Source organism: Trichosurus vulpecula, chromosome 2 (genome assembly GCF_011100635.1).
Source record: "Trichosurus vulpecula isolate mTriVul1 chromosome 2, mTriVul1.pri, whole genome shotgun sequence".
In the NCBI taxonomy this organism is placed as follows: domain Eukaryota; kingdom Metazoa; phylum Chordata; class Mammalia; order Diprotodontia; family Phalangeridae; genus Trichosurus; species Trichosurus vulpecula.
In genome coordinates, this window is record NC_050574.1 from 334,697,801 (window position 1) to 334,716,942 (window position 19,142).

Genomic DNA, 19,142 nt, shown 5'->3' on the forward strand with positions numbered 1-19,142 from the left:
TATTCAGCCAATCAGAAAGCAGCACCACCAGGATTCCCAAGCAGCATGTGGACCCCAAAACAATAGAAGGCACTTTCCCTAACTAGGCACCTACCTGCACAGTAATAGTAAAGAACTGACCTAGAGTGAACTTATGATGTAGAGAGGCTTATTACAATATCATTATCATATATACATACCCCCTGTTGGGTTTTCCTGTATACAGTGTGGGTAATCGCATGCACAGTTCCACTGTGGCTGGGACCCCTCCCCTATTACCTAATCCCAAACTCTTCCTGCCTTTTTAATATTTATAATTTCTGTTATGTAATTACATCTTTGCCCTATAAAAACCCATCTTGCTTTCTCTGAAGTTGCTGGTTACTCTTGGATCTTAGCCCATTTCATAAGATGCATTAATCTCAATAAATGCCTATGGATTAGAGGAGGTCTGACTCTGAATTCTTTGAGACGGTTCTACCACAATACATCATGAAAGTGCAACTGTTTTTGGCATCCGTGGGTGGGCAGAGTTGAAATTGGGACAGTTTTTGGCGTCCCTGGGTGAGCAGCAACATTAGTACAACTAGAGTTCCTAAAAGTATGTCCAATAATAATGGTAAAAATGGCCAGCACAGCTTTCCTTAGTGGGAAAGGCTTTGATGTTTCTTCATAACAAAAGTCGCACCATTGCTTTAAGGATTCTGGACTTACATGGCTTGGGGTTTTTTTCCCCTTGAAACCTGAGCTTCTCTTTTTTATTTTTTTCATCCCATTCTTAGTTAAGCCAGGAAAATCTCCTAATTAAAGCTCAGGTATGGCTTTGTCTTTTTCTTCAAAGATATGCAATAGGATCCTCAGTTCCACATAGGCACTCAGTCTACAATATTATTATTGGGCTTGGGACAGTTTTTGTTTCTCCTCTTGCTGAAAATATCTAAGACTCAAAGGATGCAATGGAGCCCATCAACAAATACAGAAATACAAATCACTCAAAGCCAATTAGACTCTTTCTACTTCCCCTTCCCTCATCCCACCACCACCAATACCAACCAAAGGTAAAGACACTAAGAAAGCTTCTTAACCATCTTTCTTCACCATCCTCCTGCACTGTTGGAGCAACTCTACAAATTTCAGAGAGGGTTGGAGAAATGCAGATATGTCCTTCATTACATGGTTTTAGTTTTCCAGCTACAGGGAAGTCCTCTTTCTTCTCTAGAATGCACCCTGTAGAAGAATCCTTCTTCTTCGGGTGGAGGGAGATGTGGACAAAGGACATATGAAGAAAGATGCTATCAGCATCCAGAGAAAGAACTGATAAATAGAATAATTTTACACATGTATCCTATTTGCGTCTAATGGTAGCCATCTCTAGGACTGGAAAGAGTGCCCTATAGCACTTGCCAGTGGCAGCCATTGGATTTTTTTCTGGTATGGTGAATTGCTGATCTTTCAATATCAACACTTTTACCAGGACCAACAAAATAATGAAGTCAAATTTATAGTTCCAAGAGATTGAACCTGACACACTCAGACCCATTGCTTACAATAAGTAGAGTGCAATTATCTATGGTTACCATCAGTACCAATAGCTATTGGGATGTGTTTGTGGCTGCAACAAAACAAATATCCAGGTTTCCAGAGAATATATTTCCCAATTCATTTTTAAACACAGTACAATAAAGACACCCTATATCATGTTTTGAAAACCAGTTAACAAGCAGCCTATAAATTTATAGTTTTTATGAACTAAATTATTTTCAAGCTAAGCTTTGTGTACTTAAAGTAACACCAGCTATTCACAAAAGGTAGTAAGAAGATCTTAATGGATTATACATCAAATAAAAGCTTTAAAATCAATTTCATCTGGTGTGAAGGGAAGAATGGAATTCATACCTTTTAGGTATTTGCCAGACAAGCTAGTTTTTAAATATATAAATTTATAAAATCCATGTAGTCTTTTGTCATAAATGGTCTGATTCTTAAAGTCCAAATCTGGTTTTCTAAGTATCAAGAGACTTTCGAATGTCCAGAAATAGATAAACTATATATATATGCACATACACATACATATATACATGGATGTGTGTGCATGTGTATTTAAAGAGAGGGAAAGACAGAGAGAGACAGAGACAGAGAGAGAGAGAGAGTCAGGGAGAAGATATTGGACAGGGCGCTTAAGTTATAAGAAAGAAAAATGGTTAAACAAAAGGGTCTCTGGTCTTTCTGATAGAGTATAGCAATACCCTACTCAAAAATTGTAGCCAAGCCTACAGGTGAAGGAGATTACAGATGCCCAATGAGGAACAAGTCCAAAGAGCTCAGTGGACTGACTTTTCCCAACTGTGATATTATGTCCTAAAAGAAGAATATGTAGTCTTCCTAGGGAGTAACCTACCCAGCAGAGATATTGTTGCCTAGGAGGAATGATCCCAGATGAGCAACCTACCCAGCACAGATGCCATGCCTAGTGGTGGATTTTGTGAGGGCTCCACAAAACGGAAAGGACTTTGTGACTACATGAAAGTAGAGAGCTAGGTTGGACAGTGGTTAGAGCACTGGGTCTAGAGTCAGGAAGATCTGAGTTCAAATATTGCCTCAAACACTTACTCCCTTGGTCAAGTCACTTAACCTCTGTCTGCTTCAATTTCCTCATCTGTGAAATGGGAATGATAAAAGCACCTATCTACCAGAGTTGTGAGATAAATTTAGATAATTGTATGGTGCTTTGTAAACACTATATAAATGCTAGATATTATTGTTAACAGTCTTTTCTAAGGGCTGGTGGATATATTCTTTTCCTCTTGACCAGATGGGAGTAAAAAGTTAGTTTCCATTTACTCTTACAGATATCCTTCCTCTCCCCTGCCCCTCCACCCCAAATACTCAGGCCCAGGATACAGAACAAGTGTTGTGTAGCAGTTGAAAAAGTCACATCTGACTCTTCCTGACCCCATTTGGGGGTTTCATTGCAAAGATACTGAAGCGGTTTGCCATTTCCTTCCAGCTCATTTTACAGATGAGGAAACCTAGGCAAAAAGGGTTAAGTGACTTGCCCAGAGTCCTACAGCTACTAAGTGTCTGAGGCCAGATTTGAATTTCCTGGTTCCAAGCCTGGCATGCTATCTGCTGTACTACCCAGATATCCCATTGTGGGGTAGAAAGAGGCCTAGATCATGGGGTATGTGGCTAGAAAACTGCAACAAAGTTTTAAGGTTCATTGAATTATTAATGCATTATTGCCGCATTAATATGCACTATTATATGCATTATATATGAATTATTAATTATATTAACAATTATAATAATTATATGCATTATATATGCATTATTAATATTTTCTCCATCACCTTCTTGAGTATAAACCAGCACTTCTTAAACTGTGGTTGGCAACCCCATATGGGGTTGTGTAACTAAATGTGGAGGTCACAAGGTTTCTGAAAGTTCAAAGATCAAAAATTAATTCAGAATCAAACGTGTAATGAATCCAAGGTGTTTCTGGCAACACTTGCCTGTGTTGCATCAGATGACTTCACTGCAGCCTTGGTTCTGAACATACAACATGTGTACTTTGCACTGCGCATGCCATCACATCACACAACACCAACAAATGCTGCCAGATACACCTTGGCTTAGATTCAAGAACATGGTATGTTATGAATTATAGTGTTTTTACTGTACATACAAAATCATTAAATGAATTTTGGCTTGGGATGAAGAGAGAATTTCCAACAATTTCTGAAATGGCCCTAAATATACTTCTGCCATTTTGTACTACATATTTATGAGAAGTGGCATTCTCAGCATTGACAATTATAAATTCAAAATCAACTGAACTGAATCAAACTGATCAACTGAAAAAATATTGAAGATGCTCTATGTCTGCAGTATCAAATATTCTGCTAAGATTAAATTCTTTATGTAAAAATAAACAAGCACATCCATCTCATTAGTATGCAAATTTACTTTCATCTTTAATAGATGGGAAAATTAAATGTATACAAAGAATTGTTTTAAAATAAATTTCTTTACAATTCATTATCAGTAAATATTTGATTTGTATACTTATTTTATATACCTCTATATCCTCGGTGGGTTTCTCTGGTGAAAAGGGGTCTTGAGTGGAAAAAGTTTAAGAAGCTCTGGTCTAGACAACCAAGTTAAAAAAAAAAAAGTTCTCTTGTGTAGTGTTTGCCGATTTTGATACTCAATGGAAATTCAAGCCAGCTCTCTGGACAGTTCCAGCTGTCTCCACCACCATTACTGGTTCTAGCTAAAATCAGACATCCTGGGTTTGAATCCTAAATGTGCTTCTTACTCCTTTTCAGACCATTCATTTAGCCTACATGGGACTCAGTTTCCTCCTTTGTAAATTAGTGTGTTGGACTAGATCAGGGTTTCTTAACCTTTTTTTTTCTTTCATGAAACTCTTTGGCAGACTGTTAAAACCAATGGACCCCTTCTCAGAATAAGGTTCCTACATATAAAAATGAAATATGAAGGATTACAGAGGAAGCCAATTGCGTTGACACAGTTACCAAAAATAGATTTTTTTTTTCAAAAAACCCAAGTTCTTGGACTTCAGGGAAATTTATCCACCGACCGCAGTTTCTCGACATCAGGTTAAGAACTCTTATAGACGAACTCGAAGTTGGCTTCCAATTTTTAAACTTAAGTAAGAACCTACGAAACTGAAGGCTTTTAGAAGAGAGGTGATCTGGGGCCCCGTAACTTTGACGACATTCGAAGGGTAAGAATTTCAGAATTTTCAAGCGTTCACTGATGACACCAGAATGCCTTTTAAAAAGGGAGAAAAAAACAAACTGGTGCTTTTCCTCGCGCCAAATTTTCTGGAAATGTTACAGCCCTACATCTGACTCCCCTTCCCCTCTCTCAAATATGAAATGGGAGTTGATATAAGCTTCAAAGCCCCACACGTGTCACCCCAGGTTAGAGAGCTAGGATCCACAAGCACCTGAGGCTAGGAATAGGTAGGGGAAGTGAAATAGAAAGTTTGCAGGCTACCTCTGAAAAAGGGTAGGGGGTAGGGAGCTGACAGCGCCATTTGCCCTCCCCTCTCTCTACCCTAATCATGTTCCCTGAGCCCTGAACAAATGTCGCAGCCCCTGCTCCTCCTCTCAGTAGTCCCGACCCTACCCAGATGGCCACGATCCGCCCTACCAGGTCCTGGTTCATGTGTCGGAGAGCTGCTCTGGACTGGAAAAGAAGCTGCAGAAGTATTTCCAGAGCCCGCGGAAGTCTGGGGGAGGCAAATGCACGGTCAAAGCCGGCCCAAATGAAGGCACTTTCTGGGTAGAGTTTTCGGAAAGAGAAGGTGAGAAGGAAGGGGCTGGGGGAGCCGCTGGACAGTGACCAAAGTGGAGGAAAGGCTGCGGCGGAGAGACTGGGTGAACTGAGAGACAGCACCGAAGTGGAGGCTAACCTGAGCCAGGAGAAGGGGCACTGGAAAGAGGGCTTGGGTTAATAATCATAATAACAGTTTGCATTTATATAAATCCAACTATGTGCCGGCGCTGTGCTGAACTTAGAAATATAACCTCATTTAATAATCCTCACAAGAACCCTTGTGTGGTAAATGCTATTATTATCCCCACTTTACAGTTAAGGAAATTGAGGCAGAAAGAGATTGAGAGATTGCTCAGGATCACACAGGTAGCAAATGTCTGAGGTCAGATTTGAGCTCAGGTCTTCCTTACTCCAGGCCTAAAGCTCTATCCACTGTGTCATCTAAGAAAGGTAGGAGTTGACTAGTCTCTCTCCTCCCATTCTTCTCCCATCCTCCTTCCCACTTCATTCCCTCCCCCCTTGCCAGAGTCCATATTGTGCTACTGGAGGAGAGGTGAGCAACTTTTTGTCACTAGAAGGACAGTGAAGGCTTCAGAGCTGGAAAGGACATTCAACCCAGCCTCCTCATTTTAAAGATGAGGAAACTGAGACCCCAAGAACTAGTTAACTAGAGAGCAGAGTGGATAGAGCTTTGGACCTGCAAATCAGGAAGGCCTGATCAAAAGAAAATTCTGGGCAGTAACTTCAAGATATCACAAATGAAAACTACTCAGATCTCTTAGAATGAGAAGGAAAAGTGAAGATAGAAAGAACCCACCACTAACTTCTTGAAAGGAACACTAAAATGAAAGCTCAGGAATATTAGAACCCAAATCCAGAACTCCCACATTAAGTATCCATAAAGCATCACACTAAGGGACCACAGTGAGGATCACGCAAGATCTGGAAGATTCTAACATAAATGAGAACTCTTGGATTGCAATATTTCAAAAGGCAAAAGAGTTCAACTCACAACCAAAAATAACTTACCCTCAAAAGCTGAGTATAATTCTACATAGGAAAAAAAAATGGATCTTTAATCAAAAAGAAAACTTTCAAGTATTTCTGATGAAAGACCAGAGTTGGAGATACAAACACAAGAATTCAGAGAAACTTAGAAAGGTAAATTGATTTGAGCAGTTAGAAGGATGTATATGATGATACAATGCCAATATTCTAATAGGAGAAAAAACAATTGTCCTTTCAGAACCTTAATACCTTAGAAGAGTATTGAGGGAGGTAAGTAAGAAAAATAGAGGATCTACAGGTAGATTGGTTCCATTCTGAATGTTCTAATAGAGGAAAGAGAAGGAAGAGTAAAAGAAATAGACTAGTATAGAAAGGAAGAATGGAATGGAAATTATTTTTTTCCAAAATTGAAGTGAGAAAAATATAGGAATATTGAGGGGGAGTAGGCAGCATGGGCATCAGATCAACTTCATTCTTATCTGAAACAAATAAAAGGGTTGAACACATGCATATGTATACACAAAAATTAGGTGCTGTTATATTTCAAACTCAACAAACTTTCTGATCATGAATGTGAAGGGAATAAATGGTGGCAAAAGAAAAGCAAAGATCTAGAATTTAAGGGAATGCCCATCAGTTGAGCAACGACAAAGTAAATTATGCTGTATGAATAAAATGGAAAATAAATTGTACTGTAAGAAATAATGAAAGAGATGACTTTAGAGAGTCTGAGAATGAACTGATGAAGAAGGATCTAAGTAGAATGAGAAAACATTATTCAAGGACAGCAATATTGTAAAGAAAAACTACTTTGAAAGACTTGAGAATTCTTATTTATTCAGTGATCAACCATGTCCCCAAAGAACATATGGTGAAGATACTATTCACTTTCTGACAGAGAAATATTTTCAAGGTGCAGAAAGAGATATACATTTTTTGATATCGCCAGTCAGTGGATTAATTTTACTTGATAATGCCTATTTCAAGAACTTTTTCCCTTTAGAATGTTTTTTTAGTGGGGTTGGGGGTAAGAATAATGCTAAAAATGAGTGACACAGATATCCTGAGTTGGAATTGTTCCAAAATGTAAAAAAAAAAAAAAGAATAATGGTTAAAAAAAAAGAAAAGCTGCCATGTATCAATTTTTAATTACACAGAAATGAATGGAAGGAAATTCAGAAGGTAGTAGAGATATTACATAGTGCAATTTTGAAATTGAGTGGAATTCAATATATACTTAAAAGTAAAAGTTATGAGATGTAGACACAGTTTTATGTACACTCCTCTTTTTTGTTCTGTGTATAAGAAATGAACTGGTTTGGGTGTTTAATTTCAAAATAAATAATTTTTTAAAAAGTCTTTGAAATCCACTGGATGAAGTGAAATAATGCTAGACTTATCATGTCCTCTGGGTCTTCTCTAAAAGCAAATAGAAAAGAGCTGGCTGGAATAAGGGAGTGCTAGTGAGTGTTGAAGGGACAGTTAGGCAGCCCAGTGGACAGAACACTAGGCTTGCAATTGGGAAGACTCATCTTCCTGAGTTCAAATCTGGCCTCAGACACTTCCTAGGTGTGTGACTCTGGGTAAATCACTTATCCCTGTTTGCCTCAGTTTCCTCATCTGTAAATGTGCTGGAGAAGGAATGACAGATCACTGCAGTATCTTTGCCACAGAACCCTCAAATGGGGTCACAGAGATTCAGATACGACTGAACAACAACGGTGAGTGTTGAACCAGGAGAAAGTTAACCCTTGAAGAAGAAATGGCTGGGGGAAGGAGAGGCATAAACTTTGGCCTTGGCCTAGATTATTTTCCATTCAGCCTCCTTTCCCTTTGGCCAGTGGAAGACCTTTGAAGGGACTGAAGGATCTTGGTCTTCCCATCTTCCCATTGGTGTCCTAGAGGCATCTATCCCTGAATTAGTCTGCATTGGGAACCAAAGACAAAGTGGACATAGATTCCTACCTTTATAAGAGACCCCAGAAAAGAGACCACATCATGCCTAAGGGAAGCTTCTTGAGCATCTAATGGTACTCAAAGACTTCCAGCAACCAAGGGCTGAGTGATTCCCTTACCTCGCATGGTTGTCTCAAAGCTTGTACCCATTTCCCCTAGACTCTGTATGGAATCGTGAGAGAGTGTGTCACTCCTTCTGGGACTCAGGAAAGGCAGTTTTGTACCAGATGTTCTTACTGTGCCACTGCAGTAAATACCTCTTAAGTCTGGCTGACTAGAATGATTCTCAACTGATCACCTTATGGGGGAACACACCTGTGGAGGCCACAGGCTAATGGTATTATTGATTTATGCCCAACTCCTCTTCAGCAGTACTCCTAGAACCTGGAAAGGGAAGATGCAACCTTCCTCTGGGACCTGGGACTCATTTGTGATGGAGGGAGTTTGGATAAACATTGTCAGAGCTTATATGGAATATCTACGTGCGTCTAGAACATTCTCATGTATTAGTAAAAATAAATAAATAAAGATGCAAAACTAAAAGCTGTTCTTTCAGCAAAACTGTTACTTTGTTACTTTGTTCTGTAGCACTCCTAACAGTGAGACAATTTTGTTGAATTTTATGAAACACTGACCTGGTGATAAACAAAGTTGAATATTTATTATATACCTCCCCTACCCCATCAGAATTAATTTACTCAACTAAGCCTGTGTAGGCTGTATTATTCAAACCCCATCCCAGTTTTCATTTGTATCAAAAAGAATAAAGAGAAGGTTTCAGTGAGAAGCAGCCTGGGACATTGAAAACAGTGTTGGCTTTACCATCTACTGGCTCTGCCACTTACTGTGCCCCTTGGGCAAGGCACTTCCCTTCTCTGGACCTCAGTTTTCTCCTCTGTAAAATTAATGGATTGGACTAGATGATCTCTAATGTCTCTTGCAGCTTTAAATCTATAGTCTTGTGGAGGACCTATAAGGTTCCACTTCTGCTCCTTCTCTAGTTTCTTATAACTTTTCCATGGGAGACAGAGACATAGTCTAGGAATATTAATCCCAAATGTGCCCTTTGTATGGCTTCCTTTGACCCATCCTGAAAGTTAAAACCTCTATTTCTTTTTCATATCTTCGGTGTCTTGAATTGTATTCCCTTATCCCTTCCAAAGACATGTCCCATAACCTGCTCCTCTCTTTTAATTATTTCCTATTGCAGGACAAATTAATCATCTCCCCTAGAACTTGTCTGTGGAATCCTACTTCTCCCTTGTCACTGCCTTGCTGCATTCCAAAATTCAGAGAGACTCTAAGATCAAGATGGGTTTGGGGAAGAGGGAGCAGAGCACAGGTCTCTGCCGGCTCTAAAGGTCTAATCCCATATTTGAAGGAGTCTGTGGTTTTCTAGTAAATTCACATATTTTGAAAGAAATTTATTCTGAAGCTTTATCATTTACCTTTTTTCCTGTTTCTCTAAGCCAAGGAAAGAGTAACAGCAAAGAGGGATCACACTGTGGAAGTCACATGTAAAAGTCTTCCTAGAAACAAATGAAACCTCAGGAGAGAAGCATACTTTGGAGATAAGCCAGCTTTCTTCCCAGTCACTTCCCAGTCACACCCAAAGGAATTTCTAGATGAGATGCATCCAGAAGAAGGAGGTGTTTCTGGCTCTTCTGATTCCATTATTCAAAAGGTGAGTGGGAAGGGAAGAAGGTGATCAGAATCTCTTCCCATTCACACACCTAGAAATGTCCTTCCTCCTTTGCAGTGACATTCATATTTTAAGAAATTTGTATTAACTTATAAAATTCACACAAATTTGTCTCCTTTTTCCTTTCTCTCTTGTCCTTTGTCCTCTCCTCTCCTCTTCCCCAACTTCTTCCTCCCAATCTAGCAATCATGCCTATTTTAGGTTGTAGGTTCTCAGTAGTGTGAGATAATAATAGTGGAATGATAACAATGTGGTTTTTTAGACGCATCTGTCAGTTTTGCTGAACTATCTCCCCCCCTTCACCATAAGGGATTACTATCAGGTCTAAGTAGACAGAAAGGAGGGAGATATTGGGAAATCAGGGTATTGTTTAAAAAAATACATTATCAATAAGTTTATTTTTAGTTAAAAAAACGGTTGTAGTTACCAAAAGGGCATGGTCACAAGGCTTGGGTTCAAGACCTGACCTGCCCCTAGCATTTACTACCTCTGGGACCTTAATTTATCTATCCCTCAACTTTCTCATCTATAAAATGAGAGATCTGGGCTAGATAACCTGCACAGTCCTTTCCAGTTCTAAATTTCAGATCTTATGATCTTGTATAATACCTCTAGGTATTGTAGCAGGGTACTTTTTTGCCATGATAAACCTGCACAAAGCTTCCAACGATCACTGCAAACCTTTCCTTACCATATGTATGCCCCAAACATGTCATAATGAATCTTAGTAATGTCAAATGAACTGTAACCTGGAAGTGAAAAAGTCTGGTGAGAGATTGTCATTGTTTGATCTGACTGATTCCCTTTCATGATACCATAGGAAAGCTGGCACACATAAGGCACGCTGTATTCCAAACCTTACAATTTTTCTAGGTGTGGTAGATGGCGTATAGAACTTGGTGTCAGTTCAATAGTCAAGAGTTGAGTTCAGGAGTGAAAGACATGGCCAAGGTCAACACACTGATCCAGCCTGATGGAGAGAATAAGGCCTATGTCCAACTTGCTCTAGACTATGATGCTTTAGATGTTGCCAACAAAATTGGAATCATTTCAACTGTGTCCAGTTATCATACTCCACCTACAATAAAAAGTTTTCCAGTATAAAAAAATGTCGTACGACATTTTTGACAGAAAGCCAGCTTGGGAGCCAAGAGGACCTGGGTTCAAGCCCCACTCTTATACATACTGGTTGTGTGACTCTGGGCCATTCACATCCCTTCTCAGTGCTCTAGCCAACCTTTAAGATTATAATTTGCAGAGAGTGTGCCAGCCTGCATTAAGAGAGGGCATTTCCTCCTGGGGTAGTTCTCTGTATCATTGAAATCCAAGACCAGTTCCTATCTCTAGATAAAGATATAGCTAAATTGGTCCAGTCATTTTTGTGGATGTTCTAGGGGAGAAGTGTGATATGGCAAGCAGAAATCAGTACCCAGAGGCAGAAGCCTGGGGCTTGAAACTTCACACTTTCAGTCTCTAACAGATCCATCCAGTCCACTTTTCCCTCATGTTTCTTGAAGCTTTGCTTTGGATTTCAGTATTTTGATAAGTGGGAATTTTTGTATCTTTTTTATCTATCTTTCACATTGTGCTATAAATTAATAGACAACTTAACACAAAATATTTCTGGCATAGACTCTGCTGATGGCATCAAGACTAGAAGCTGCTTCTCCCTAATTTTCATCTCCCTAATTTCCACATTGTTGAAGGTTGCTCAGATTTCTACCTGCCTCTTCTTCAAATAGTGGCCAAGGGAGTAAGGAAAGTAATGATGTGAAAAAAATCCAACTCTAATGTTCTGCACGGATAAGTTGGAGTGAAGTCAGGCTTTGAGGTAAAGGTGTGGGGATAGGAATATGTTGAAAAAGGAACAATAAATAGCATATGAGATTTCATTTCAACAAACATGAATGGATGAATTAATGAAAAAGTATTTATTAAGCACTCACTGTGTGTCAAGAGTTGTGATAAATTAATTTATTTAGTACTTTCCTTGTACAATAACAGGACAAGACATGTAAGGCAAGGTACTGCCCTTATATGGACAGAGTATACTATGGGCAAAGAAGGAAAGAAGCTCAATAGCCTCATGTTGGATTTCCCTGCCTCAAGTCTCTCTACTCTAGTCAATACTTCATCAGTTACCAAACTAATCTTCCTAAAAAGAAGGTCTATTCATGTCATTGCCCTATTAAATAAACTCCCAGTAATTCTCAATTTCCTCTGGACTGAGGAAATATGATTCTCTCCCATTTTACTCACTGTCAAATGAAGCCTGGAAGGTCATTGTTATTTATGCTGAGGCCCCATCCACTATGGTTCTCCAGAGGGAGACTGGGTAATATTCATTTGTGATGAAAACGTGAGTTGGTTCCAGGAAGTTTCAGTTTCATTTGATCAGTCATTAGAGAATCAGCCATCACACTTGGTGAGTCATAATGCAATCTGTCATTTACAACCCATGACCTACACAGCATGCACTGAGAAAATACTGAATTTGTTAGGCTCCTTTGGACAGAAAACACTTCCTTCTTTATACGGCCTCCATTGTGTTGCACTATGCTTTGTACATAGCAGATATTCGGTAAATGTTTGTTAAATTGAATTGGATTTTACAGATGTTTGTGCCATAGTAAGGACTTTCACAATGAAAAGCCACCTTAAATCAAAATGAATAGTGGAGAGTCAGTCTCTCAGTAAGGAAGACCTGTTTCAAGTCCTGCTTCTGACATAAACTACCTGTGTGACTCTGGGCAAGTCACAACCTCTTAGTGGCCCAAGCAAGTTTTTAAGACAATAATCAGAGCAGGAACCCTGCAGATCTTCTCTTGTAGAGTTAGTTTCTACCCCAACCCCACACCACCACCATAGGGCTAATATAACAATGAAGACCAAACCTATTACTAAAAGAAAACAAAATCAGGTCTTTTTCCACAAACACTATGCCTTTGCACAGTTTACAAATTTGCACATTTTTTCTTTTTGATGTTTGTTTGATTTCTCTGTACAGGAAGGTCATCTCAACCCAGGAAAACGCTATAAAAGAACAGTGGCAGTCGCATTCTTGCCAAATAATGAAGAAGGACAGCAGTTTTTGAAGCTCTTCAAAAGAGCTTCTGAGCAAAGGTTGGTTTTCACAATAGGACAGTCTCAGACATCAGGAATGACTGATGTGATCATATGGAATGATATACACCATAAAGCTCAAATACATGGTGGACCAGAAAAGTAAGGGATATTTAACTCTTTAAAAAGTTCAAGATTTACTCATTCTCTTTCTTTTTACATGATATTCACTTATCCTACCTCCTCTCTCCCCAAACAAACCTTCTCTTGAACAAAAATTTCCAAAAACATTCAAGTTTAGAAAGTCCACCTTACATATTGAGCAGATCTGATAGCATATCCAACATTTACTGCTCAAATCACGCCCCCAGTACCTCCAGAAAATGGAAAATAGGTACATTTTCACATCTCTTCTTTGTCCTTTGCTTGTCACTTAACTGAAATTACTTAATGTAATTAATTATACAGCAAATTATATAGAAATTTATAGAAAAATTTACCTTCACTTTCTTGGATTTTTTTTCTGTTTTCATTGTTGCAGTCATTTTGTGTAGTCTTTACATATTCTGCTTATTTCAGCCTGCAGCACTTCATATACATATACCTACATTATTCTGACTTTCTCACATGTTTTTTTTTCTTACAGGGTAATAATATTACATTCCAGTTGGAGACATTTCCTTTCGAATTCCACTGTTTTCTAAAGCAAATGTTGAAATTGTGAAATTTGTGAGAATGATGGTCAGAATGATAGGAACTTTTATTTACCACAGTGGGACTGGAAAGACAAAAGTACAATCTCAGAGACATCTTTCAGAGATAAGTACAATAAAACAATGATTTCATACATTATACAATCAGAGAAAGTGTCATTTATTTCTCTGAAAGACTACTGTACCCAGACCCAAAGAGTGGTATTGAGTCCGTGTTGCTATAGAAGGAGATTCATTTGTGGCATATCATGGGGATGCATCTCTGGTTTAATATTTTTACCAATGAATTGGCTAAAGGAATAGAAGATACGGTTACAAGATTTCCAGATGACTCAAAGCTGAGAGAGATAATTAATATGTGGGATGACAATGGCAGCATGGATCAGTGGCACTGGCTATGGAGTCAGGGCATCTGGCTTCAAATCCTACCTCTGTCAATTACTATCTGGGTTTCCTCAGGCAAGTCACTTAAGCTACTGTAACCAGAATGGCCTTTGTTTTCTTTGAATGACTCAGCTTGCCTCATTGGGCTTCCCTGGACGCTGGGGCTTGCTCTTCCGGGGCAGGACCGGAGCTTCCTGTGTGATGAGTCATGGGGCTGGCTGAGGGGAGGTGTTGGTGTCTATGCTAGGGGGAGGGGCCAACTCGGGAGCCAATCGGCCCTGGTCATTTGGGCGGAGCTTGATGATGTCAGGAACCCTGTAGGAGGGGAGAGGACAGCTTGAAGATTCTCTTTCCTTTTCCGGTTGGAGCCAGCGACAGTTACGACAGTTACGTCAGTTACAGCGACAGTTACATCGTCAGTTTCAGTTGCAGCTTCAGTTACAGACACAGACACAGCTGAGGCAGGAGCTGCCAGTAGCAGAGCTGATCTACGGGAGGAAGCTGAACAAAGACTTCAGGCCAGTGGGTAATCTTATTACCATCGAGGGGGAAGCATGATTTTGCTTTACGCAATCATGCTTCTCTGTAGCCTCCTGGTTACTCTTGCAAGGCGTACTTATTGGGCCTGGAAGATTTTGATCAACATATCAAAATGGGGCTTCTGGTTCATGGGTTGGTTACTGTGGAGCCTAAATAAATGTTTTGATTCTTCTGCCTTCTACTTTGAGAGTTTCTTATATCCGGTGGTTCCGAATCTTTCAGACATGTTTATGATCCTCTTTGAGATTATAAACTCGGCCCTCCTGATACATTTGGCGTCACGAACAGGATCGCTAGGTATAAGATCTCTATTTAGAAGCAGAACAATTTCAGAGGAAGAGATGAATATCCCAGGATGGGAGGATCCATTTTATTCCTCCCTAGCAAAAGAATTGGCTAAAAAAGCTGGACCCTGTGAAAACTGGGAACCAAGGCTACGGAGAGGAGATCCTAGGGATTTGAAAAAGTGTTTACGAGAAGTTGGGATTCAGTCAGGGGCATCACTATCTAGGCAAAGCTGGATAGTGTTATCAGCCTACCGGCTAGTATACGAAAGATTGAGATTAAGTGAAAGACATGGGGGCACTCCTACCCCACAGGAAGAAGAGGAATCTCAGATAGCAGGAGACCAAACTGACTCAAATGAGAACTTTTCTATTAATGTGGCTAAGAGCAACAGGAGACCAAAAAAGCCCAGAGTGCATTCCAACCCAGCCCAGAAAGAGCCTGACTGCCTGCTTCGTCCTAGCCATGGTGGCAGAGGAAGTGAGTGGGGAGAGAATGAGACAATGTTAGGGGCTGAGGCACAAAACACTACTGGGGTTCAGGATGTGCCTCACACAGAGAATAGGAGATGGTTAAATGATCAGACAAGGGCTCGACCCATACAAAGGAGGAAGACAGAAACCCGAGGTGAAGATTCAGTTACAAGGGAAATTCAGGAAGATTTCTCACCGCAAGAGGTCACAGATATTTTGAGTAGATTCAGCCAAAGAATAGGAGAACCATTGATATCTTGGATGGTAAGACTCAGTGATCAAGGGGCCGGTGGAATATCAGTAGATGGGACAGACTGCATGAGATTCATAGGTATCAGCCATGATCCTCTAGTTCAACAAGCTTTTAGGGAACATCATCAGCAAGGAGATGGTGATAGCAGGACTACTCTGTTGGCATTAGCCGCTGTGGGATGCAATAAGAGATATGCTACTGATTCTATGTGGCCCACTGAGCACAGACCCTGGTATTCACTTAGAGATTGTATCATGAGACTAAAGGAGGAGGTAATGAAGACTGCCATTATGGTAGGAACTGCAGACAAATATTACAATGATTCAATGGAACTGCCTCATAGGAATTTAATAATTAGGACAGCTCCCCCTGCTTATAAACAACTAATTTTGAATTTATTACTTGGAGAAGTAGGGAGCCGTCTTACAACAGTGATAAATAAGATTTTACAGTTATATGACTTAGGTGACTGGGGAAGGGATAGATCTCCTCGAGAGAGAAGAGTGAATAACCAGCAAACTTGGCGCCAAAGGAGAGTAACAAGGAAAGAAATGTTTACTGCTTTATTGAGAGCAGGAGTAGGTTTTGAAATGATAGATGGAATTCCAACCAATGAATTATATAGAATGTACAGAGATAAAGGCCTTGATAACAGGAGAGATAGGGAAATCAGAACTGCTCCTGCAAATGCTACAGATGTTGAACCTTCATACCCAAGTGAATCACATGAAAGGGAATACTAGGGAACAGGCCAGGCCCCAGCCCAAATTAAGGAAATACACAGGCTGGATTGTAGACCTCACATTAACTTGACCATATATTGGAAAAATGGGTCAAGTACGGTAACTGAGGCATTAATAGATACTGGGGCCGAGGCCACCCTTATTTATGGAAATCCAGACAAGTTCAGCCATGGAACTCCTATTACCATTACAGGACTAGGAGGGACTGAAATATCAGCCAGACAAGTTAAATTGATGATGAAAATTGGACAGTTGCCCAAGAAAGAATATAGTGTGGTTATTGTGCCTATTCCTGAATACATCATTGGAATAGACATTTTGAAGGGTATGACCTTAAATTTACCTGAAGGGAAATACCAATTTGCTGTGAGGAAAATAGGCATTAATGCAGTCTTAGTGGGGAAAATCAAGATGGATCCAATCACTTTGCCCGAACCTTCTAAAATAATTACTTTGAGGCAATATCGTGTGCCAGGTGGGCAAGATGAAATTGCCAACACTATAAGAGAATGTGTTGAGGCAGGAGTGTTAGTCCCTACAACTACTCAATGGAACAACCCTGTCTGGCCAGTCCGAAAGTCAGATGGAACATGGAGGATGACAGTAGATTATAGACAGCTGAACAAAGTGACTCCTCCCTTGTATGCTGCTGTCCCAGACACGGTTACTTTAATAGAGAGAATACAAAAACGTGAAGGGACTTGGTATGCAGTTATTGATTTGGCCAATGCCTTCTTTACAATCCCAATAGACCCCAAGCAATGGAATCAGTTTGCTTTTACTTGGCAAGGCCGACAGTATACATTTACACGCCTGCCGCAAGGATATATTCATAGCCCAACTATTTGCCACAGGATTGTAGCTGAACATTTGGATGAATTAAAGTTACCTGGTGTACAGCTTACACATTACATAGATGACATCATGATACAGGGAAAGAATATAAAGGAGGTGGAGGAGAGTTTAGCATTATTAATTGACCATATGAAAAGCAAAGGATGGGAAATCAACCCCGCAAAGGTTCAAGGGCCAGCTCAAACTGTAAAATTCTTGGGGATACAGTGGAATAGAGGACTGCGAGAAATTCTCCCACAAGCTCGACAAAAAATCCAGGATTTTCCCACCCCTACCAATAAGAAAGAGGCCCAAAAGTTCATAGGGCTGTTTGGTTATTGGAGACACCACATCCCACATTTGGGACAGATTTTAAAACCCTTGTATAAAGTCACCAGAAAGAAATATGAATTTGACTGGGGACTTGAACAAAGTAGAGCTTTTGAGGAAGCAAAGGCTGCTATTCAATTAGCTCTAGACTTATGGCCTATGCAAAATGGGCCAGTGGAGTTACAAGTGACTGTACAAGATGACTATGCAAATTGGAGTCTGTGGCAAAAACAACAAAGCCGAAGTGTACCTTTAGGCTTTTGGTCAAGGAAACTGCCCTCATCTGGAGTGCAATATACACCTTTTGAGAAGCAGCTGTTAGCTGCATATTGGGCTTTAGTAGAAACTGAGCAACTAACTCTGGGTCATGAAGTGGTATTAAGGCCTGGAATTCCAATTATGACTTGGGTAATGAGTACCCCAGCTTCTCACAGAATTGGACACGCACAAGAGGCAAGCATAATCAAATGGAAGTGGTATATTCAGAATAGGTCCAGAGCAGGCAAAAATGGAGTTTCTGCTCTACATGAATCTGTGGCGAACATTGATACTGAGAGCAATGAAAAGCCCCTTGAATCTAAGCAACAGATGGTACCATCCTTAGTGAAATGGAATAATGGATATGACGGACTAAATGAAGAACAGAAGAAACATGCTTGGTTTACTGATGGGACAGCAAAATATTTAGGACAGAAGAGACATTGGAAAGCAGTAGCCTATAACCCCTGTACAAGGAGAACTCTGGAAAGTTCTGGGATAGGTGGAAGTAGCCAATATGCTGAACTGATGGCAGTGCATCAGGCCATCAGAGCAGAGAAAGGAGGACAGTGTCATATATTTACTGACTCGTGGGCGGTAGCTAATGGATTAGCTACGTGGATGCCTATATGGAGGAATCAGAATTGGGAGATTCATGGCAAACAAGTTTGGGGTAAAGAGTTATGGGAAAATATATGGGACATGTCTTTGGTTACAGATCTGTCAGTTTTTCATGTTGATGCTCATGCAACCCTGACCACACCAGAACGTGAGTACAATGCACATGCGGATCGACTAGCAAAGATTGCTACTGAATGTATTGTCCCTACTCCGACTCCAACTGATGACCCAGCCTTAGCAAGATGGGTCCACCAGACTGCTGGCCATTTAGGGGTCCAGGCCACCCATCGATGGGCACAGGATCGAGGTATCAGTATTTCTCATGCGTTGTTAAAACAAATAACAGAGGAGTGTTGTATATGCCAATTAGAAAAAGAACGAACTCTTCCTAGGATAGTTACTGGAGAAATAGCAAGGGGAAAAGTTCCAGCCCAAATTTGGCAGATAGATTATATTGGCCCACTACCCCAGGATAAAGGATGTAAATATGTATGTACGTGTGTTGACACCTATTCCGGTGTACTAGTGGCTTGTCCTTATAAAGACGCAACTCAGAAAAACACCTGTAAAACTCTAGATATTGTAAGTTTATATTATGGAACCCCAATGCAGATTCAAAGTGACAATGGGTCACATTTCAAGGGCAAAGAAGTGAAAAGATATTGTGTGTTGAATAATATAGAATGGATATAT